General features: G+C 46.3%; 3 long non-coding RNA genes and 1 other non-coding gene across 4 annotated transcripts; 3 read left to right on the top strand and 1 right to left on the bottom strand.

Annotated features, from left to right (window-relative positions):
* Positions 1 to 1,694: 1,694 nt before the first annotated feature.
* LOC140691195 (uncharacterized) lies at positions 1,695 to 6,077 on the bottom strand. Its single transcript, XR_012066838.1, has 2 exons — positions 5,420 to 6,077; positions 1,695 to 3,203 (listed from the first exon to the last, which is right to left on the bottom strand). It is a non-coding gene; the product is annotated as an uncharacterized lncRNA (long non-coding RNA).
* Positions 6,078 to 6,282: 205 nt separating this feature from the next.
* Positions 6,283 to 7,477, top strand: LOC140691030 (uncharacterized). The gene is made up of 2 exons (XR_012066579.1): positions 6,283 to 6,731; positions 6,823 to 7,477. It is a non-coding gene; the product is annotated as an uncharacterized lncRNA (long non-coding RNA).
* A 1,596-nt stretch (positions 7,478 to 9,073) lies between these two features.
* On the top strand, positions 9,074 to 11,794 carry LOC140690913 (uncharacterized). Its single transcript, XR_012066399.1, has 3 exons — positions 9,074 to 9,404; positions 10,171 to 10,274; positions 11,635 to 11,794. It is a non-coding gene; the product is annotated as an uncharacterized lncRNA (long non-coding RNA).
* A 6,838-nt stretch (positions 11,795 to 18,632) lies between these two features.
* Positions 18,633 to 18,704, top strand: TRNAV-AAC (transfer RNA valine (anticodon AAC)). The gene has a single exon. It is a non-coding gene; the product is annotated as a tRNA-Val (tRNA).
* The last annotated feature ends 4,393 nt before the right edge of the window (positions 18,705 to 23,097 follow it).

Here is a 23,097-nt window from a genome sequence, read left to right as displayed (position 1 = left end):
CTTCAGTCAAGCCTTCAGATGAACCCAGGCCCAGTTGACTGCAACTTCATGAGAGACCCTGAGCCAGAACCCCCCAACTAAGCCACTCCCAGATTCCTTATCCGCAGAAACTATGTGAGACAGGAAACGTGCACTATTTTTTTCAGCCACTAAATTTTGCAGTCATTTGTTAGGGAGCAATAGATTGTTCAAAGGAAAATTTCCTGAACAGACGAAAAGAGGCTTGTAGCCATCTATACATTTAAGCACACTTTTTTCTAGCAGAGTCGAATCTTTTGCTTAATAAGAAAGACCCTAGCATTTCAGAGCTCTTGCCTCTCTCAGCCTCATCGCTTGCATATCTGACTTCCCTGCCCCTAATTTTCGAGTCCAGAAACAGAAGTGATGGTGACAGCAAGAGCAGCAGTAACCACATCCTCTCTGAACAGGGTCAGTGGTCACCCAAGGGCCCCACCGCAGGTGAAGCATTGGATGGAGAAACAGTGTGATGTCTACTGAGTCCATGCCAGATGCTGTGAGGGGTAGGAGACGAGAAAACTCTGCCCCTGGCTTCTGGGAGCTTACACTCTGGGCAGAGGCAGCAAGTGAAGACAGTGGTTTCTTGTGTAATCCAGAGCAGCATGAGGCTTAAGAGGAACCCTTGTGCGGGAGAGGGTATAGCTCAAGTGGTAGAGTGCATGCTTAGCATGCATGAGGTCCTGGGTTCACATCCCCAGTACTTCCTCTAAGAATAAATAAGTAAACCTAATTACCTACCCCCACCAAAAAAAAAAGAGGAACCCTGAAAGGAAAAGGATTATGGAACTGATCCTCCACTCTGGCCAAACACCGGACAGCCCAGAGAGCTTTACAAACTCCTCATGCCTGGGTCCACCCCCGCCAACCTGACTTAACTGGTCTGGGCTGTAGCCTGAACATGGGGATTTCTTAAAGCTTCCCAGATGATTCCGATGGGTAGCCAAGGTTTCCAACCACCAGATGGCAGGGACTTTGGAAGAGGGCGAGGTGTCATCCAGGTGTAGGAAATTGTCAAAGAGGAAGCGATGGCAGGAATGGGCTGTAAAAGCTGGGAATGTGGGGGGGCAGTCAGGGAAAGGGACGATCAGGAGCAAGTCGCAGGTGCCACAGGGCCGGTGGGACGGCATCCCGCCTCCTGGAGCAACAAGGAACCACCCATTGGCTAAGAAGTAACAGAGGCGATGGGGATGCTGCTCTTGTTTGCATCTAATTCTCAACCCTCAGGCTGTAACTAAGTATGTTGCCGAGACCACTGTCCAACAAGAAAAGCACCAACTCACAAAACCTGTGAATCATCAAGTTTTAAATCCCTGGCATGCAGTGCATTTGGGAGCCGCAGCTGCTGCCTGAACAAAAGAAGAAAAAATAACTGCTCCCTTCCAGCCCCCATGACCACACGTCATCCACCAAATCACTTCAAATTGTCTCTTCACAACACTGGATCCAAAGATGAGAACTGCATCACGGGCTGGCCTTGGTCTCCAAGAGCACCCTTCTCCCGGTGCAACCTTGACAGAGAGCCAGCCCCGCCCTCCACCCCCACCCCCGAGTCTGCACCAGCTCCAGTGAAGAGATGCCTGTTGCTTCACTCAGGGCTTGTGTAGGGTGGGGAGCGCTTCCCTCCTTCCCTTCTGGGTTCTGTGCCTGGTCTAATCATTAAGTTGACATGGACAGAGTCAAGGAAAAAAACAAATGTTGTGCGTTTGGGAGCCCCATAAAATGACGAGACTCCCCGGCAGTCAGGTAACTGAGGCTTACATACCAGCCCGAGCTAAGGAGAAGGGGACGGGGGCCTGGGGCTTCAAAGAGGAGGAAGGCAGTTCACGAGAAGCAGGGAAGAAAAGATGTTTGGGAACAAATGTTTGCCACGCCGTGTAAATAAGTCCTTCGGCTATAAACGTTCTCTCTGGTAATAGCCGTCTTCCTGGTCCAGGCCCCCTGTCTAAATTCTTTTAGGCAGTGAAGTGGGAGGTACAAAGCTCCTTAGGAGTCTGCTGGGCCCCAGATGTCTTCATCGTGAAAGAATCCACATGCCGGTGTGGCAACTCCTCGGGTGGCCAATTCTGCCCCTCCTCGGCTGCCCATGCGGGTGGCGTGGACGGCCATCCTCAGGGGCTTGTGCACCTGCTGCTCCTTGTTAGGAGAGTAAATACGCCCTCCTGACGCCTGTCTTAGGAAGGGGTGTCCGGAGCATCACTTCTCAAATTTTAACTGCATGCGAATGCCCTGAGAACTTTGTTAAAATGCAGATTCAGATTCCGAAGGTCTCAGACGGGACCTGAGGTTCTGCATTTCCAGCCAGCTCCAGGGTGACGCTGATCTGCTGGTCCCTGGACCACACTTGGCGTCACCGGGGGCCAGAGCAGTGTTTCTCAGACTTGAGACTGGGTTAACAGGTGGTCCTTATCTGTCAAGGGATCTGCAAGCAGTTTGGCAGTTTCAGAAATAAAGTGACAGAGCCATGTGGTTCACAGCCAGGGTGCTCAGATGAAATGCAGTATTAACTGTGACTTTTACAAAAATCCTTCTATTTTTAAAGTTTGTCCATGGCTGGTAAGGATAAGAATGTTGAGTTTGTCCCAGCTGCTCCTCAGTTAGCTAATCCTTCAGATATCTGATCTTCAGTAAGAGAGCAGAGCTTATCTTGATGAATACATTTTCTCCTTATTTGGGCAAAATGGCTGCATTTGTCATATACACACTTTTGTGGCTGGTATGGTGTCACCACAGTCCTAAAAATGGATCTAGACTCAGAAGTAGTTCATTGAAGCACAAAAGTGGGATAGAAATAATAACGTAAATACTATGATTCAAAATGTTATACATGTTGATACAAACAAGACTCGAGGGAGAGCTTCGATCTGGGGTGCTGGTGTCTGGGCAGGCAGGTGAAGCCACAAGGATGACTGCTTCATAAGCAGCCAGAGGACGCACAGCTGAAACTCGGCGATCATCAGGTCACCCCTCCCTTGCAGGACATCATTTGTTAGGAGACGTGTCAGAGAGCGTAAAGCTTTACCTTCACTTCAGAGCAAGGAGGGAAACTTCTTTTACCTTCTGTGGTAAGATTCTTCTGTTTTGCTAGAACAAGTACAAAATAATACCTTCCAGGACAAAATTAACAAATTTGGCCCAAAGTTGAAGAAGAGTCATAAGGCAGAGAAACATCATTAAAAGTTGTATGCCTAACAGCAAAAAAAAAATAAAGAAAGAAAGAAGGATCAAACTCTACTTTTGCCAAAATGTCTGTTAAACCAGTTTCATTACAAATCTTATGCTTAGAAGGAAGACAAGAGTGAACTTTCAGACACAATTTGCAAGGTGAAAAGCCTTTGTGGTCTTGTGTTTGCTAGTGGATATTTGTCTTCAGTTGGACAACAGCACCAACGAATAGAATATAAATCAGCTCTCGGCTTATGTGAAATAAATGAAGTAAAAATGCCCTGTAAGTTTTTGTTCTCTTTGTTACTAAAAGCCCTTGCTACAGAAAACACTGTCCCTTTCGAAAACAATTGTTTTGTGCCTGAAGAGGTAGACCAGGAAAGGCGTGTTCGGATCAGACTGACAAAATGTTGTTAGGTGGTCTAGGAGGCTTTTGCCGGCAAATGAAAAAGTCCACCCACTCACCACATTCTTCAGAGAGAACCTTGGTGATCATCAATATACCTCTTGACCCTTATTTATTCCACAAATACTTAATGAGTATCTCCACTATGTCAGGCACTGTTCCAGGTGCTTAGAATACTGAGTAAACAAAACAAAGTTTCCTCCCCTCCGAACGTTTACATTCCAGCAGAGAAAGGTAGACTCTAACAGTGAATATCTGGCAGATTACCATGGGATAACACTATATGAAGGGAAAATAGAAGGAGGTTGGAAATATAGGGTGGAGTAGGATGGAAGTTGGGATTTTTAAATAGGATAATCAGAGTAGCTTCAATGAGAAGATGGCATTTGAGCAAAGACTTGACAAAGGTGAGGGAGCGAACCATGGAGATACCTGCAGGGAGAAAATTCTAGTCTTGTCTCAAATGATCAAGGACTGCAAGGAAGTGAGTGTGGCTAGAGCAAAGCTAGCAAGGAGAAAGGTTGTGGAAGATAGAGATGAAATTAGTAGGGCAAGGAGGTAGTTCATATTATATGAAATTATATTTTCACATTATATATGAAAATAAAGGTTTTTGTTTGACTTTTAGGGAAATGAGAACCAACTGCAGGGGGCAACAAATAACTGACAAAATCTGGTTTCTAAGAGGATCGTTCCATCTACTGTGTTGAAAATAGGCTCTAGGGAGGTAATGAGAGAAATAAGGTATTTTGGTCAGCTAATGCTGCTAATGCTACAAAATCTCAGCAACACAACAGTAAGCATTTATATAGCTTGTGTGTCATGATTCATTGTTGGCGGGTGGTGTCTGTTAATCCAGGCTGGGTCCTACTTGGCTAGTCCCACTGGTTGAGCCTTGCTGCACCTCCCATCCTTCTCTGGGCCCAGCAGGTAGACCTGGAATTTTCTCTTCATGAGAATCATTGGCATATAGATGGTATTTTAAGCCATAATCTTGATTTAACAAGAAAAAAAGTTGCATATCAAATCAAATTGTAGCTACCACATGGGTGCATGTGGTGGTGAGTCCTCTGTACTCCAAAATACTCTGAATGTCAAGGGGAAAGGGGTTCATATGGTTTTTTTAAAATGGATGATAAAAATTTTTTTAACTTTGACGCTGGATTCTAGCAGAGACCATTTCAATAACTAATCATTTCAATCATATTGCTAAAGTTACATGTCACAGTCACATATTCAATGTCTTGAACAACCTGAACCTATCACTTCAGAGCTGAAATGCCATATTTTTAATATCAGAAATGAGACATCTGGATGTTTAAGAAATAAACAGTGGTGCAGACGAATCTATCCCTGGAAATAGCTATTTTCCAAAAACAATTTCTTTTCTCTTTGGAGAGAGAAATATATGGCATATTGAAAAGCTGTATCTAAATGTTACAAAAGATTATAAAAAAAACTTACAAACAAAACTAAATCATAAATAAGGAATCCGTTCACCAGCATCTCCCTGGTTGAAAGTCTCTATCTCCACAGAAGGACATGCTAGTTGACAAGGGGGCTGATCGACATGAGGGCGCTGAGAAAGTGCTCTGTAATGTGGGGGTCCCTGTCCTAGTCAGATACCCAGAACCATCCGACAGAGCCACCCTTCATGACCCTCCACTACCCAACACATAATTATGAATAAGGATTTTCAAATTTAGGAGAAATACAAACTAAAAAGCAGTGGACTATAGGGAAACTCATATGTGGCTCAAACTCTTCACCACTGATACATTCTAGGGATCTGTCTACAGATATGGATACGTCAGTGAAGGATGGTCGACTTACCATGAGTCTCTCGCTAAGACAAAGCAATTGTTCTTCATTGTGAATGCACTTTTCACTTCACTTTTTAAAAATTGTGTTCCATCTTTTTTTCTCTGAAGATTGTGAGTCATGGGTGTATCAGCGGCTGCTAGGTATTATAGGCTAAGGTTTTGAGAAACACATGCCAAGAAGGCGCAAGTAAATCTAATTCAGTCGCTCACCTACCGCCAGTCAGGTTACACTAAGTACTTTCGACAGCCAAGCTAGAGGAAGAAGTAGGGGAGGCTTTCCATTTGAAAGAAAAGAAAAATTACTCGCGATAATTTTCAGTCCTCAACACCCGGTGGTGCCAATAAGCCAAGCCAGTTAGAAGAAAGATGAAATAAGGACAGCCATGAAAACAGTGACCCATCCACATTAAAAAGAAAAACACACACACAACTCCATTTAGCAGCTCAATGAAGATGACCTCTAGCCATCACACTTGTCACAGCGACGGCTTCTCCCTCCCACACCCACTAGACTCAGCTTTCTCATGTGGCCTGGAAACCAGGGGGAGGTGATCAGCATTCAGTAAGCACTTGAGGTGACTTTAACCTCGAAAGAGGCCGCACTCTGAAGGGTGAAGTTGTCTCCATCGTGTGTAATTAGCGCGTTGATGCCTCTCCCTCACTGCGCTCATCCCTCCCCCCGCCCCCAGGGCAGCATCAGTAGGTCAAGTTCAAGCGACGAAGCGGGTAGCACAGCTGCGGAAGATGCGAGCGAGCCCTCTGTGGAGAGGGGGCTGGAACCCTGAGGTCTCGGAACCGACACTGGTGCCCTGGGAGACGCGACAGTAGTTGGAGCCTTATGACGTGTGACTCCCGTGTCTGGGGGCCGGACAAGGAGCACGTGTCGGGCGTGGCCCGTGCGGCTGCGCCTCCCCGCGGCGTCTCGCGGGAACCCGGAGCCGGGCGAGGGCAGAGCCCGCGGCGGTGGAGAGAAGAGGAAGCGCAGCCAGACCAGAAGCTGCAATACACACACAGCCACGGAAGGATGTCGGGGGCAAGGAAAACGGTCGTTTCGACAAAGATGTTGGTTAAACACAATTACGAGACCGCAGCGGAAATCGCAATGGACTGAAAGAGAGGGAGAAATATGGGTGCCGAGCCGCGGTCACACTGGGGAAGGGGAGGCGGGGATGGAAGTGTCATTATCAGCTGAGCTGCCTGGGAGCGTTCCCTGCGTTTCTTTGTTTTTCTGCTCTAGACTGGTGAGAAGCAGGGGCATTTAGGACTGCTGCAGAGCAAACAGAACCACAACGCAACTTTCTCTGAGGCTGAGTTTATACGCTGTGGGTAGTTCTGATCCAATTTCAACACTTACAGTCTCCTCCCCCTCACAGGCACCCTGGCTAAGCTAATGGATTGGTTTCCCACTCAAAGGTGCGCCGGGACCACACATGTGGATACAACACGGGAGTGACCGTCGAACCCAGCAAACATTCAAGAGTAAACTTGCCCCCTGAGACACCACCTGTAAGTCCCCCCCACAGTGCAGGAGTTCAGCCGTCTGTGGAAACCAACCAAAAGCCTGTAAATGTGTGACTGCAAAGATTGGGAATATTCAAAACTCCCATTAAAGGGACCAGCATGTAATTTTAAACAAACAAAACCAAACTGTAACTGTAATTTAGGAAAATCAATCCTAATCAATTGTATTGTACCCAGTTGAAGAACAGCCTCGGGAACACAGGAGGCACGGCTGGCCTGGAGCTCCCAAAGGGGCAGCACAGGGACCCCATCACTGACGGGGTTTGTTCAGGCCCATCGGGCTTGATGGCAGAGATTCCAAGCTGGCGGCAACAGGGAGGGACATTGTGCCATGGCCCAGGGCTGACGCATCAGGCCTGTCCCGGAAGGAGCCCTGGTGCTGTCTGAGGGCCCTCGGGGCCACCACAGGTGGGGAGGAAACCACCCCGCACCAGATGCACGCAAAACAGCTCTCCCTCGATAACTCCCACATACTAGACTTCCCTTGTTTAAAAATGTGCCTTCTTTTGAAAACAACTGTCTTGAATTAAATGCCCCCAAACTCTGATTTTTTTACTGAAATATAGTTGATTTACAATGTTGTGTTAATTTCTGGTATAAAGCATAGTGATTCAGTCATATACACATATATATTTCTTTTCATATTTTTTCATTATACGCTTTTACAAGGTATTGAATATAGTTCCCTGGGCTATAAAACCTCTGATATATTAATACTTCCCTTTGCTCTGACTTCATAGCTACTAAGCAAGTTTCTGATAATTCTTCTCTACGAAAGGTAAAAGGGCTCCAAATTGTATCAGTACGAGGCACCAGCATTCAGTGTGCCCAATTATGGATGCATAAAATCCTGCTTAGTCATCAGTCTCTTCGGAGTTTAATTGGCTCCAGTGACTCCCAAGACCTACCCCAAGTCAGGTCAGCCTCCTGTCCGGCTGAGGCCCTCGATAACCTCGTGGGAGCTGGCTTTCCACTGCTGTCTGCAAGTTACAACATATAAATGTGAAAATTAAATGGTTAACTTTGTATTCGTCAACTGACAAAAACTCTTCTATTATGGTAAAACCCAGAGAAGGAGCAACTGGACAGTTTTTCCTGGCAGCTGCTGTGGCAGGAGTGGGTTGGGGGGTGATTATTAGTGCAACACAGGAAGCAAGTGGAGAATCAAAGCCTTGAAAGCAAGGGGAGCATTTTTGAGGATGCACACAAACCAAAAGTGATTCTTTCCTCTTAAACTCAGAGGAAGCCACTCCCCAGGTGGCTCGGGGGAAGTTGTCTGTACACCTTCAGGAACATCACTAAAACACTGTGGCAGATGTTTGCAGAAGGCATCGGCTGGAGGAAGGAAAAAATTCCCTCCAGCATGTAAGCACTGGTGTGGAGCATTGCTGCTATAACAGATTACCACCAGTGCAGTTGCTTAAGTCAACACAAATTTGTTATCTTATGGTGCTAGAGGTCAGAAGTCCGAAATCAGTCTCAATGGCCTCACGTCAAGTTGTCGGCAGAGTCTGTTGCTCCTGGAGGGTCAGGAGGAGGGTCTCTACCTTGTTCTCCATTTGCTGCCCCGTCCCTTGGTCCATCACCCCTTCCTGTATTCGCTCCAACCTCTTACTTCTGTTACCGTATTCCCTTCTCCTGACTGAGCCTCCTGATCCCTCCTCTTGTAAAGACTTTGTAATTACATTGGGCCCACTGGGTTATCCAGGGTCATCTCTTACTCTCAAAATCTTTAACTTAATCACACCTGCAAAGTCCCTTGCTCAGTGCAAGGTAACATCCAAGGGTTTCAGAGATGAGGGCCTGGACATCACCTTTCTCAGCCTACAGCAAGCATCACAGCCATGGGTGGACTGAAAGATAAACTGAGGCAGACTGAAAATTTTAAGAGTTTATTTGAGCAAAAGTCTATTCTATTTGGGCGGCATCAAACATGAAGTGGTTGGGGCCCTTGGCAGACAGAAGCCAGAGAGAGACTTAGGTAAGGATGGTGCAAACACAAAGGGAGTAATGTCACTGGGTAGAATTTAAAGCCTGGTTGGCTGTTGGTGATCGGTGGGCTTCGGCATTTCGAATATGTAACCGGGAGACATTTACGGGTTCAGAGATGGGTTTGCTTATATAGGCCATCAAGTCATTAGAGCCCGTCTGATGGCCTCCTTGTTTAATTCATGGAACAGTTGAAACGGGAGTAAATGGCACAACTGAAATGCAGTTGATAAACCTTAAAGACTGAGCTCTAAGGGGCTGCCTTCTAAAATTCAGAGAATTCTTTGTGCCTCGGACATCGATTCTGACTCAGAAAGAAGAAGCACGTCTGAAGTGGGCTGGCATGGGTCCCTGAGGGACACACATCACCTCGGGACGTCAGCACAGATCAGCAGAACTCCCAGGACCAGCACAGCCTGGGAGAGGACACTAACAACACCCGGCAGACACCCCCGAATCCCGGCCACCTCCACATTCACCAACTGGTAATTACCCCAGACGCTCAGATTAAGGAGCATCCAGGATGTTTAGGGTCTGGGTGGGTTTTAGTTTATAATATATAGGCTGGATGAAAGCTGTGTTCTACCTTGTGTTCTTAATTACTCCTTCATGTTGTCTTTACGAAGTCCAGGGTAGGAAACTCCTCTAGAGCTCGTTAAGCAGTAACCTGATCAGCGGTCCCAGCCAGAGCTGGTGGTCGCTCTGCCAGGGCTTGAGCTGGGGAGCTCAGGTCAGCATCGCACATCATCTATGATTTGCCTCTCTTTCCAATGTGAGCCACGCTGAGAGACACTCCTCAGCCCAAAACGTGTCCCCAGACAGCCCCATCACAAGCCTGTAACAACGACCTGCTTCCTATCCAGCTGGCTTCCAGCCTGGGTCTGTCCGGATACTGATTTGCCCTGTTTTTAGCTGCGTGATGGTGAACGTAACCTTCCTGGTTCCATCATCCATACAGAATAGCTCCTAATCTCTACCTTGAAGGTTATTATGATTGCAATGAATAATGTAGAATTATAGCTAACAACAGAATATAGCACTCAATAAATAGTAGCTATTTGTTATCATCATTGATATTATTTTCCAAACGGTGAAACAAGGATAATAATAGTCACACAATTTGTGTACGAATGAGCTACCGCATGTTAAACACCTCACTCGGGACCTAGCGTGTAGAAGACGCTCAGTGACGATTCACTCCCAGTCCCCTTCTGCCCTGCGTTCCTCACAATCACTCTGTTGGGTTAACAGAAAAAAAGAACTGTTGGCTCCAGAAAAATGCTGTCAAAATGTAAACCTTTTTCCCTGGGACAACGCCCTCCCCATCGGCTCAGCAGTACAGACTCATTGCTCAGGTGAGTCCGCCACCAGCCCTGCCCCAGGAGCCTGTCCCTCAGGGGGCAGGAAAGACTAGTTTTAATGGGATGGGCCATTAAGGTGTGTAGGAGGGTACTCACCTCTCATGAAAGGATCCTGTGAGTAACAAACACAGCTTTAAGAAGCTTAAGGAAAGACAGGTAGGATGGAGAATTTGTTGGCTAATATAACTGAAAAGTCCAGTGGGCATATCTGGTAAATATGACCAGATCCAGATACTCCAAAGATGTTGTCAAGAAGTGTGTCATGAGCCACCTCTTGGCTTTGCTTTCTTCTGTTTTTGCTTTCTTCTATGTCTCAAGAAGCGACCCTCCTCGGAGTGGCCCCTAGTCACCAGATTAGCAAACGCAATGGACAGAGGGAGCCTCTTTCTCAAGAGTTCCAGCAAAATCCCTGGGTCAGAATTCACTGGACCAACTTGAGCAAGGCAACCAGCCCTACACAAGTCCCCCGGGCCAAAGGGATGGAATATGCTGTTGGCCAGGTGGATGGGACAGGCCCACCTTGGAGCTAAGACAGGCGGAGTAGGGGAGGCTGTTTATTAACAGCTCCCACCTAAATTCCATGGACTGAGTGGGTGATGAGTCATTTGCCAAAGAAATAAAACAGTGCTAAGGTGAAAAGAAACAGAAGTAGATGCTAGAAAAGCAAGATCTTCAGAGGACCTGGGTTGTCTGAGCAACCCATGATCTCTCCTAGAGATGCCAGGAGAAGCAGCTCCTCTGCTTACAGTTCTTGCTCACCCTTTGATTAGCAGGTGACCACATCCCACCAGCCTTTCAAAATAGTCTCTAGAAAACCCATGATTCATCATCTTTACAAGACTCTAGAAGATCTTACATCTTCAGAGGGTGAACCAAGATCTGGGATTAAAGCTAGACAAAAAGCCACTGAACCTTGCGGCTCTGTCCTGGACGAGTTATCTTGGATGGGGTGGAGGGCAGAAAGCTGGGAATTAACCCCTTTGCTTGAGAAGCCTTGTCAAAGGATGCTTTAAATTGGTTTAAAAAAAATCTTAAAAATCACAAAGTTTGTTGACCAGATCATTGATCGGGTCCCCACGAAAGGGGGCTACACTGATCAGCTATTTGTTCCTGACCTGAGGTGTCCTAGCTCCTGATCAGTCCTTAATCCCTGGCAGCTATGCAGTCTCCCCACTTACCAATTCCTGTCTTACGCAGAACTTTATCAAAGGCTTCTAGAAAGACTAAATAAATTATAGCCACAAGTCCCTTTTATCCACTGCTTTATTTCAAGGACTTCTGACAGGTTCAAGAGGCATAATTTACTCACTCCAAAGGCACGCCAGCTTGTTCCATTCAAATTCCACCCATCTAGGTGCTTCAGAAGACTCTCGAGTGATTCAGTTTACCTCGTCTGTCTCGGCCTCGTTACAGGGGAGCCGTATCATCAGTCTGTGATTCCCAAGGATGCAATTCTTTCTTCAGCCTCTGCTGAGTACCATACATGTGGCTTAAATTAAAAACAGAACAAGGTACTGGCCCATTTGGCCTCGGCTCTCCAAAGCCTGCTTTTTTTTTTTTAATTGAAGAACAGTCAGTTACAATGTGTTAATTTCTGGTGTACAGCACAATGTCCCTGTCATGCATATACATACATATATTCATTTTTATATTCTTTTTTGTTAAAGGTTATTACAAGATATTGAATGTAGTCCCCTGTGCTATACAGAATAATTTTTTAAATCTATTTTTATATATAGTGGCTAACATTGGCAAATCTCAAACTCCCAAATTTATCCCTTCCCAAAGCCTGCTTTTAAGGGTGAAGTGCCACCCACCGAATCAGCGAGCTAGCCAAGAGCATCTGATCTTCACCCTGGTCATACGTTAAAGTCATTCAAGGAAATTTTTAAAATAACCATGTCAGAGCCTCACCCCAAACCAATTAAATACAACTCTCTAAGGTTGGGGCCTAAATTCTGGAATTTTCTTTTAAACGTGTAGCCAAGTTAAGAACTACTGATTACAAGAAGCTGGGGTTCCCACGGCAAGGGGCCAGGTCATCATTTCTGATTCATCCTCAGGCTGGTGTCACCTAGTGAAAGACATCTGCCAAACGTCCCAGGAAATGTGTGCCCCACTCATTGTGTTGAGTTCCTGAGAGTGATGAGCTTATGAATTAAAGGATCCTGAGGTCAGCTTTAAAGGAGGCCCAAACGCCTGTGCTTATGAGAAAAAAAATACTCTGTCTAGTCACAAAGGAGGACAGTGACTGATAAAGGAAGTCTGTCCCCTAAACTCTAAAGGGTCAGACCATCAGGGTACAGTTAGCAAAATCTCACAGTGACAGCACCTCTGGGTCTGAGTGTTTAAGTGTTTGTTCTTCAAAGACTCTGACACTCATTTGCTATATGACCTCAGATAAATCTGTTAACCTCTCTTGTAAAGTTTACCCACTTGAGGACTAAGTTGGGCCTTCTTGGCACTTTAAAGATCCTTTGAAGAAACAAAAGGTATTAGCTCTCATCTAAAAATAACTTTTGACCTATAATAAATGAATGATTAAAAACAGGCCATGGAAGCTGTTGATAGGAAAGAGAGGCCCCCCCCGATAAATGGAGGGACCACCCCCCCTTCCCATCGCTTTCCTTCTCTCTCTGCAGCAACAAAAGACAAAACTAACAAAATGCATGAAACTAGGTAAAGGATATATTAAAACTCCCTCCATGCGCTGCAGATAAATGCTTTGAAAATGAAGATGATCAGAGCCACTCAGAGTTGAAATATGATGAGGGTAAATCAGAGAATCACAAGTCTCAACAATCTGTTAAAAAACATAAAAACCCACACGCTTTCAAAGAGCCCCCCCACCCCATATGTACAGATGAATTCATGCATTGTCAACATGTCTTTCTTGTGACAGAGAAACAGGAAATGATGGTGGAAAGTTATTAACCATGACAAGGCTTCCTGACAATAAAAACCAATACAAAAACGAACAATTTCTAGCGGGAAAGACCAGAGTCAGAGCTGACACACAGTATCTTGGATTCAGTCCTCCGAAGTCTTCAGTTCTCGCAGGTCAAGTAGCTGACCAGGTGAGCCCTTAAATTTGGTCTCCATCGTCAAGGGGACAGAACTTGGGAAGCAGGCTGGTTCCTTCCATCCAGGCCCAGGCACCTGACCCCAGTGGGCGATGTCACTTGATTCGGGAGAGCACAGAAAGCAGCTGAGGGTCCCTCCACGTACAGATAGCCGAGGGACACAGGCAACTCGTCTCGTGATGCAGTCCCCTGTGGCAGTTACTGAGATGCAGACATCGTATCTTGGAGGACCATCTACTTTCTTGATTTATTTCCATCAGAATGATTCATTTCTTCCTTCCTTCTGCTAGTCACTCTTTCAGGAAACACATTGTATTCCTATTGTGTGCCAGACTTAATGATAGGTATGGTGGATAATGCAGAGCTTAAAAAAAAAATCCCTTCATTCAAGAAGCGTGGTAAGGGTTGTGACTAAGGAATGCCTAGCACGCCACGAGCAGTGGGAGGGGAACTGAATCCAGATTTAAGGAGTGCAGTCAGGAAAGGCTCTCTGGGAGCATCAACCTTGATGAAATGAGTAACCCAGTGAGAAATGATGGGTATTACAGTTCAGACAGAGGGCAGAGTTTACGCAAAGTCCAAGAGATGTCCATCAATCAGAAAGAGTGTTTCAGGCACTCCTATATGGCTGAGTGTGTGGAATTTGAAGACAAAGGGAAAGAGCTGGGATGAGCAGGAAGGGTGGACCAAATCGGGAAAGGCTCTGAGGGCTCCAGTAAGGAGTTCGGATTTCACACTGAAGGTCATGTGGAGCCACCAAAGGTTTCAACAGTGTTATGAATGGATAAGAGCAACACAGTGAAGGATGGATGGGGAAAATGGAAATGAGGAAGCCGGTCAGGGATGCTTGTTGCATAAAATGGCAGAAATCAAGGGGCACAGGACAGCAGTAAGGAGGAGAGAGTCAGAGAGAAAGTAGGGGGCTGGGGTGAGCCCAGCTTCCGCATTGGGTGACCAGGGGTGGAGGTGAGAGACAAAGCTTGGAGGAAAGCACATCTGGGAGAGAGCAGGGAGTTCAATTTTAGTGCTAGTGGCAAGCTGGGTCCTAACAGGAGGTGAATCTGTGAATCTGGGGCTGGGAAGAGAGGCTTGACCACAGTAGAAATACAAAACTAAGGATACAGGATGGAGAGAGATGCAGTTGCCCACAGAAAGTGTGTTCATGAGATGAGAAGGTGGTGAAGACCAGAATCCTCCCTCTGGGAACGCAAAGGTTGACAGTGATGGACTCTGTAATGACTAATGACTCAAAGCCCCCAAATGTACAAACATAATAGACCAGTGCTGGCTCCCTCTTATTGAAACTTAGCAGGTGCCAGGCAGTGCATGAGTGACCCCACACCACCCTCCAACAATCAGGGATATGCCTCCCATTTTTATCCTCATTTTTCAGATAAGCAAACCTAGATTTGTGGAGGTTACAGGACTTGCCCCGGGTAACACGTTAGTGAGGGAAAGAGCTGGGTTTGAACCTAGCGCTGTCAGAGTGCAGAGCACAAACCTTAACTGATGGGGGATGGTCAGATGCCACATGCTATTTGAGAAGAAGAAGAAGAAGAAGAAGAAGAAGAAGAAGAAGAAGAAGAAGAAGAAGAAGGAGAAGGAGAAGGAGAAGGAGAAGGAGAAGGAGAAGGAGAAGGAGAAGGAGAAGGAGAAGGAGAAGGAGAAGGAGAAGGAGAAGAAGGAGAAGAAGAAGGACTTTACCTCTGCTCTTTATCAGGACAAAAGGTGAGATTTTAAAATGCAAATGTTAGAGGACAGGAGAACCAAGAAGAAAGGCATGGTTTACTTAAATCGAGTCAGAAACTACCTCAGCCACAGTCTGCCCGTGCTTGGGGCGCAAAGGGCGCAGTAAGGAACAGATCGCAGTCTGGTCCCTCCTTTCTGAACCTGACAAGCCCTTGCTGATGTGTTAGGATGGTTCGCACCACATAACAAAGAACGATGCAGGGTGAGTGGACCGGGGACTGAGATGCTACACTACAAACTTCGAGGCAGAGGAGAACTTGGCTGAAACAGTGCATCTTCTTCAGCAAATCATCCAGAAAGTGCGTTTCACTTGCTTAACATCAGACAAAATGTCACACATTTTTTTCCTTCCTTTTTTTTCCCCCTGGAAAAAAATGTGTCTCCACAGGGCAGTCTGGTCTTGGGGCTGGTTTGGTTTTCTATGATTTTCAGCATTCAGACCCAGCCTAACCTCGTCTCAGAGAGAAGTCCTGGAGGAGATTGTGCCGACGAGCCCCTCGCCCAGAACCCCACCGAGGGCCATGTTTGCCTCTTTGGTTTCACATGCCATCAATACAGGAACCGATTTTTTTTTAAAGGTGAGCGTTTTTCTTCACTAAACTCAAGGCTGGCAAGCCTCTCTTCTCTCTCATACACACCCACACCTCTTCCTTTCTAGCCGTATCTTACTGCGTTGGTGAAGGGTGCAGTGAAGCAGAAAACAAATGCAGGAAGTGACAGGCGACACAAGCATTTCTCCAATTAGCAATGCGAAAATCACAAGTGCAGTGATGACCACTCATGTCGAACAGCCAGCTCAGCAAAGAGCCCTGCTCCACGTCTCTCTAATTAGAACCACTCGGGCCCCCACTGCCCAGCCTTTCCCTGCCTTTTTATCCTGCACAGTGACCATCTTGGCCATTAATGAGGGATGTGGAACCATCAATAGTTTTGATTAAGCCACAGACAACTGTGCTGTTCAGATGGACCACATTTCATAGATTCTGAGACCTGCTTCCCCCCAACATTCAAGGCAATCATGAGCTCGTCATCACTGCCTCTGTGGCGAAATTGGTCCCAGCTGTTCATGTTGTCATCACTTCACTGAGTTCAATACATTGTTGCAACCACGGGTGTTGAGGTTCAATGGCTTTTAAAAGGCCCTCCAAAAAGTATCCTATATTTTGGCGTTCAGACCGTGAGCTATTGTGTATACAAAAAGGAATAAAGGTAGGGGCTGTAAATTTGACATTTGTGAAGCAAATATTTGTTGCTACAGGAACAACTGCCATTCAGTACTTTCTCACAAAGCAACTATCAGCCACTTTCAAGACCTAAAAAAAGACGAAATCTACAAGAAATGAAGCAGTTACATTTGCCCCACATTCAGTAATGGGACTCAAAGCAGGAGTAATTGATGACTCCTTCAGAAGAGGTGAAAGTCATTTCAAAGCAGCAAGAAGGCTAGTGTGACCAACTCCTGGGCCATGCAGAACTACAGTTCAGACATTATATGAGTTCAGAATAACTTTTTCATCTTAGAAGTTCACAAGATAATGGTGATCCTTGTTCTATGGTTCTATGGTTTCTTAGGTTTGATGAAATATAGGATTTCAAGAATAAATTTCACCTCCAAGAAAACACATAACTGCTCTTTAATGTGCCTGAGAATTTGAAAAGGGAAACTTCACACTTCAGGAGAGAGTAGCCCCTGCAGACTTTGATTAGAGAAAGAGGTAGGTCTGAGTACTCACAGACACCACCCGCCCTGCAGCAGGTGCTCGTTGTCAGCCCCTACCCCGTCTTCCTTGCTAAAAAGGACCCAGAGTTCATTCAATGCTTAAAGAGACCTGTGCTTCAGAAGACTTGGTCCTTCTTCCCTCCAGAGAATCTTCATTAATCAGTCCCAACATGATGAGTCCTTCTTATTCCCATTGGTTGTTTTGGGGGTCGCATGTGACCCAGTTCTGACCAATGAGATGTGAAAAGATGGGAATGGAAGGGTAGGGAAGACTTCTAGGATCTTAAAAAAAAAAAAAAAAGATGCATGAGAAGAAAAGAAAGGTGTCTATTTCATCTGTGGGCTTGGTGATGCCTGGAGTGGCCCTCGCCAGCTTGCAAGCAGGAGGGAAGCAAACTGAAGGACAGGACATGCACAGAAGGTGGCAGAGGAAGCAGACGGAGAAGACCTAAGTACTCGATGACGGCACTGAACCACTTTCTTAACCAAGCCTAAAGACTGGTTTCTGGTTGCATGAGCTATTAAGCATCTTTATTATTCAGCCCACTGTTAGCAGCTGGCTTTTCTGTTCCTTGCACCCAAAGTCATGTGACTGACACGCTCCTCCCTCCCCACTACTTCCCAGGTGCCACGGTGCCTTCTAGACTTCTTGAAACTCCCACCTGGGAGGAGTCAATAGCAGTATGGACTCTAAAATGAGGGATGTGAGAGTGCTGGTCAACGCCGAGCTGAGCTAGGCAGTCAACATCTACAGGAGGTTGTTGCAAGCTAGGAAACACCCATTTATGGGGGGAAGCGGAGCATGTGTTAGGAAGAACCTGGCACAATAAGGCTGAGGCCTGTTCATAGGAGAGTGACTGATATTTGTTATTTTATTGAGTGGATCTGTTAATGAATAACCAGGATTATACAGTGATATCAAAATCATGTAAGAAAGCGAAAGTTGAATAATATTGTACCTTGGGGGAAAAGAAGCCTTGTTTGGGGTAGGGAAGGACAAGGTCTTCATGGAACTGAAGGTGCAGCATGTGTGAGCAGGATGCTGTTGTTCCTGGGTGGCCCCGGAGGGTAAGACTAGAACACACTATTGTCATTCATTCATTCATTCATTCATTCGACAAAGATGTCCCAAGCTGCCACCTCACAGCCAGAACTTGCCCTCATGAAACATATGGTCTAGTGGGGCAGATGGATGATAAGCAACCAAGTTAATTATTACAAAGCATAAAATGTGCAAGGAAGGAAATGAAGTAAGGCCCTGAAAGAGAGAAGACGGGCAGAACTCTAAAGTAAATAGAGAGATACACGATGTTTCTGAGGCAGTTAGGTTTAAACTGAAGCCAAAACACAAAAAGAAGACACTATTCAGAGGGCAGGGGGGAAGAATATTTAAGGTGCCATAACAGCATGTACAAAGGCCCTGAGGCAGGAAGGGCCGGGGAGATTTGGGGCTCGTGTATCCAAGTGAATGAGAGGATGGGGAAGGAACAAACAGGAAAATGGTGGGAGGGTCCACGCCATATAGGGCTTTAGGCTATCTGAAAGTCTGAATTTTATGTTAAATACAAAGAAAGCCATTTAAAGTTTTTTTTAAAAGTAGAGGGACATAATTCAAGTTCAGTTTTTAAAAGATCACTATGGCCTGAAGAACAGTTTGAAGAGAGGCCTGAGGGAAAGAGCAGAGAGTGGTTAGAGGGAGTTGTCGCTGTTGAAGGGGTGGCTTGAGGAGGCTCGGACAGGGTGCTGGCAGGACAGAGGGAGCCGAGGGGACACATTCAAGACATTTTGTTTTAGTGGGGGGAGGGTATAGCTCAGTGGTAGAGCATGTGTTTAACATGCACAGGGTCCTGGGTTCAATCCCCAGTGCCTTCGTTGTTACTAAACAAATAACAAATAAACCTAATTAACTCCCTCTAGAAAAAAAGACATACTCTTTTAGTTGAAATAGATAGGACTTGCAGGGAGTGGGGGTGGGCAGGAAGGATGAGTGAAAGCAAGAAGTCAAGGGTGACTCTCTAATTTCTAGTTGAAACAAATTGGTGGCTGGTGATGCCATTTATCACGACGAGGAAGAAGGCCGGGCGATTAGGTCCGGGGGGTGGGAAATAGAGCATGCAGTTTGGGCATGTTAATTTGAGATGTCTATGAGGTAACCAAATGGAGGAGTCAAGATGGCAATTAGATATATGAGGCTAGAGCTCAGAGGATTGTACAGAGGACCTACGTGTCTGGGGGCCTGCGGATGCTGTTAAAACCCATGGGGGGCAGGGAAGTGGATGAAGTAATAGAAGGCAAGAATATGTAAAGAAAAGGAGGGCGTAACACTGCACTGTATAGAACTAAGAGTCTGATTAGAATGGGATTATCAGCCAAGGACAGTAGGAAAAAGGGGTCAGAGAAAAGCCAGAAGAGCATTGTATCATGGAAATCAATGGGGTATCTCAAGAAAAAATGAGTGGTCAGCTATAACAAACGCATCTGAGATGACAGAATAAAGGAGGCACTGGATTTATAAACTAGAGGTTGCTGGTTATCCTGACAACGGAGTGATTCAGACAAAGACTAGATGGGAGAAGATTGAGCAGGGAATGAGAGGCAAGGGAGCGGTCCCAGAGACAACTCTCTGATGAAGGTGGCTATGAAAAGCCTCGGGAGGTACAAGAAGACAATAACAACAAAGAGGAAAGCTTCCACGGATGGAGCGCCCACTATGAGCGAGCAAATAATCTCCAGTCCCTACAAGAACCCTCCGTGGCAGATGTTATCATGCTTTAGAGAAAATCAGTGAAGTTAAGAACAAAGCCCAAGATTGCATAGTATGTTATTCATTTTCTTGACTGTGTAATAAACTGTGCAAATAGCAGCTTAAAGTAACACACGTATAGGATTACATACCTTCTGAGGGTCAGGAGGTCAGGAACGCCTTAGCTGGGTCCATGGCAGAGCTGAAATCAAGGTGCCGGTCAGAGATGGCTTCTCATGTCGAAGCTTGTCTGAAGGAGGGTCCACTTCTAAGCTTTCTCAGGTTGGTGGCAGAATGTATTTCCTCGTGGCTGTAAAATTCCTCACAGCTTACTTCTTCAGAGCCAGCATGGAAGATAGCAGTGGGTACATGGAGTCTTGCGTATCACAGGCGTCACATAAGGAAGGGAGGGACATCACTCTGCTACACAGCATAACGTAATCAGAGGAGGGACAACCGTTCCTTTTACCATATTCAATTGTTAGAAGTAAGTCACCAATTCACCTACATTCAAGGAGAGAGACGTACACAAAGGCATGAACACCAGGAGACCAGGGTCCTGGGGTCATCTTCGAGTCTATTCAACTCACACAGTCATTCATTCTCTTTCAGGTTAGCTACAAAGCCTCAAAAATATAAAAATAAGTCTCTAAAAATGTAGTCATCTGAAAATGGAGTGTACTGACTGCAGAGTCACTAACCTCTCTGTCACTGGAGATGTCCACGTTTAAGCTGGACGGTCGTTAGACGTGGATGTGGCTGGAGGGCTCATGCGCTAGCAGCACAGGGCATGGCGGGAGGGAGCTGTTGAGTCAGGTGTCTTCCGAGGTGCTTCCCAACCTTGCAATTCTGATTCCATCGGGCACATCATGGAAGCACAGGATGTGACGTTGGGCAGAGTCTTTGAGATGGAGGCCAGCACCTGCACTTTCCAGACAAGGAAACTGAGGTTAGAGAAGCCAAACTTGTCTCAGGCTCAGCAAAAGCTGCTGGTGATTTTCTACGAATGGACATAATGCCTGTCTTCAAGACACTTATACTCTAACAGGGAGAAAGCAGTAAAAGTACAATGTAATAGACAAAAAACAAGTCTTACGATGAAATATAATTTCAAGCACCGCAGGAACCTAGAGGAAGAGAGGAACCTCAGGAGGGGGCAGGGTTATGGGGGCAGATGACCGTTTTAGATCTGGACCAGTGGACATCGTGTACTTAAGGGACATCCGGGTTGTGATGTCTGGTACGGGGCTTCTCAGACCTTCATGTTCACACACATTCACCCAGAAACTTTGTTAAAATGCAGCTTCTGGCTCAGCAGGTCTGGGGTAGAGCCTGAGATTCAGCATAACAAGCCCTCAGGCGGTACAGAGCCTACTTGTCCTCAGACCACAGTCTAAGTAGCAGTCTCATAAGGCAACTGGGTAAACTGGTCTCAGATAATGTCTCTCCATTCCTCCCCCCGTCATTCCATTGTCCACTCTCTGAAGAGGGACAAGACTGGAGTCTTTTGCCAGGATGAGGAGGAGAGACCATGAGATGATGTCCAGGTAGGCGCACTTTCACCAGAAGGCCACTGGAGGCAGCCACGTTACCTGGGAAGGGAAGATGCCTTTTAGTTGATGCAAAGGATTCATCTACTATTTCTAACCTTCGACTTACATTTACTAACTGTCCTTTCTAAGGGAATACAAAACTGAATGACACAGCCCACCACTGCAAGAATTTAATAGTGCAGATGTTCGTGCCTGATCAGCCAGGACCTGTGGCCTTGAGGGCAGGTGATGTAATAGGTTTCGGTACTGAGGGTGAAAACCAAAAGGAGGCAGTTGGGGGTAAGACACTAAAAGGACAATCAGGGCTGAATGCAGAAGAGGCTAGAGCTAAAAGACAGTCCTTTCCCTTTATCAGGGTAGCTAGTGGCCCAATCCAGAGGGGAGTAAGTTACAAACACACCGAGTCTATACTCCTGAGAGACGATTTTCTCCATCGGGCGCTCTGGGCCCAGTACGAGTTTTTCGGGGACCTGTAAAAATGTTTGAGGCCAGAATATAAAATCCTTGACTCCCAAATGTGAAAAGAAAGCAGCAGAATGGAAATTAAAACATGTTAATTGCCAAAATACAGCATTATTTTACTCACTAATTGTTCAGTTTAGTACTCATAAAAATTCCATTACATTGAAAACTATTTGTAAGTTAGATCTGCTCACTTTGCAAAACCTCCGGAGCAGGCAGGATGATTGCCAGGAAATCCTAGCAAATTGTCATTGAAGGAAGGTTCCAGTAGCCAATAATTTCTAAAGAAATCTTTTGCTTATTTTACAGCAAAAGATGTATTTTTAATGCAGGCATGTATTAACATAAGATATCTGATATCATGCTAATATTAATTAACACATTGATACTTTAATTAATGTGTTAATTAATACATATGTGTGTATTAATACATATGATGTCTGAATGTGGTCTGAAACCTGGTGCTGACCTCAGAACGTTACAGTTACTTTGTGAAAATTCTAAACTGAAAACGAGCGATGGATCTCTAAGTGACAATAATTGTTCAGGTGAAAATGATAGAATTTTGAGAGTTTCACTCAAAGCAGTCTAAGGATAAAAGAGACGAATCCATTCAATGAACACTTTCATGGAGCACCTACCATGTACTAGGCGCTCTCGTAGACAAAGGGATACAGCAGAAGTTAGGAAAGGCAGCAGGTAGCAATGTAACGTAAGGGTAGGTCACTAAGCCATGCTCCCCTCAACCCCTAGGCAGGGCCAGGTGAGCCCAACGAAAGGAAAACAGATGTCCAAGATGCCTGGAAGGCCACCTTGCTTCCTTAGAGAGAGGAAAGAAAATCCACATTAAGTGCCTACCTCGTGCCAGACTGTGCTAAGCGCTGTGTCATTCCTTCCTCTTGACAGGGGTCTCTTAGCTCACATATGACCAGCAAGGGAACTGAGGCCCAAGCGCCTGCCCGCCTGCCCGAGATCAGACAGCTAGTTAGCGAGTGGGCTACTCGGGACTCAAGCCCAGCTCTGCCTGACCCCCAAACCCCACTTCTCCCCTCTCCCAAGGGGCAGCCAGCCCTGCCCGCTGTGTGCTCGGGAAGTCCTCTGAGCGGGCAGCTGTGTGAGCCAGAGCCAGCAGGCAGGGCGGCTGCAGGGGGACTGTTAGCGTTGTGCCTCTTTGTCACCATCTGGGGACACAGGACCCACCCAGGCCCCAGCTCTGTCAGAGAGCCCCCAACGGTGGCCTGGAAGGCTCCGGATGGGCTCTGTCTCTGCGCTTAAGTAAACATCTCTCTGACGAGGGCAGGGTTATCTGGCATCTGGGGAGAGCGCCACCCCAGCCCTCACCAGCCTCTCTCGTCCTGCAGATACTTGTCTGTAGCTGCACCGATGCCACCTGGGGATCCAGCTCAGTGTCCTCCACATCCCTGAGCAGCGTGGCAGACGGCTCCTTCCCTCCCTCTGGCTCACGTCAGCTGCTCCCCCAGCGGCCCCCAGAATTGAGGGGACAGTG

This window comes from Vicugna pacos, chromosome 1, assembly GCF_048564905.1.
Source record: "Vicugna pacos chromosome 1, VicPac4, whole genome shotgun sequence".
Classification (NCBI taxonomy): domain Eukaryota; kingdom Metazoa; phylum Chordata; class Mammalia; order Artiodactyla; family Camelidae; genus Vicugna; species Vicugna pacos.
This window is presented reverse-complemented; position numbering and strand designations above follow the sequence as displayed.